This window comes from Vulpes lagopus, chromosome 6 (genome assembly GCF_018345385.1).
Source record: "Vulpes lagopus strain Blue_001 chromosome 6, ASM1834538v1, whole genome shotgun sequence".
In the NCBI taxonomy this organism is placed as follows: domain Eukaryota; kingdom Metazoa; phylum Chordata; class Mammalia; order Carnivora; family Canidae; genus Vulpes; species Vulpes lagopus.
Window position 1 is genome coordinate 132,000,524 of NC_054829.1, and position 572 is coordinate 132,001,095.

A 572-nucleotide genomic window follows, 5' to 3' on the forward strand; every position below is an offset into this window, starting at 1 on the left:
GACCCCGCCCCCTGCGCCCCTCCACGCGCGCCCGGAGCCCGCCCCCTGCGCCCCCGCACGCGCGCCCCGGACCCCGCCACCTGCTCCCCTGCACGTCCCGTCCCCTGCGCCCCCGCACGCGCGCTCCCGACCCCGCCACCTGCTCCCCTGCACGTCCCGCCCCCTGCGCCCCTGCACGCGCGCCCCCGACCCCGCCCCCTGAGCCCCCTGCACGCGCGCCCCCGATCCCCGGCTCCCACGCCCCGGCCCCCCCGTGGCCCCGTCTCTTGGGGCCCGCAGCTCCCCGGGCCTTCGGGAGTCCCCTTCCGGGGCTCCGCACCGAGCATCTCCCAACCGCGGAGTCGGGCGCTGGTAGTTAAATGCCATAAACTACGGGCGAGCTCTGCCGTGTCCAGCATGTGGCGGGGCTCAGGATCTCCGTTTCATCTTCCTGCAGCTGTGACCTCTGTGCCAGACCCTGGGCTAAGTAGTTTGCATATATTACCCCAGTAAATCCTCACAACATCCCAATTTTTTTTTTAAGATTTTATTTATTTATCCATGAGAGACAGCGAGAGGGAGAGGGAGAGACC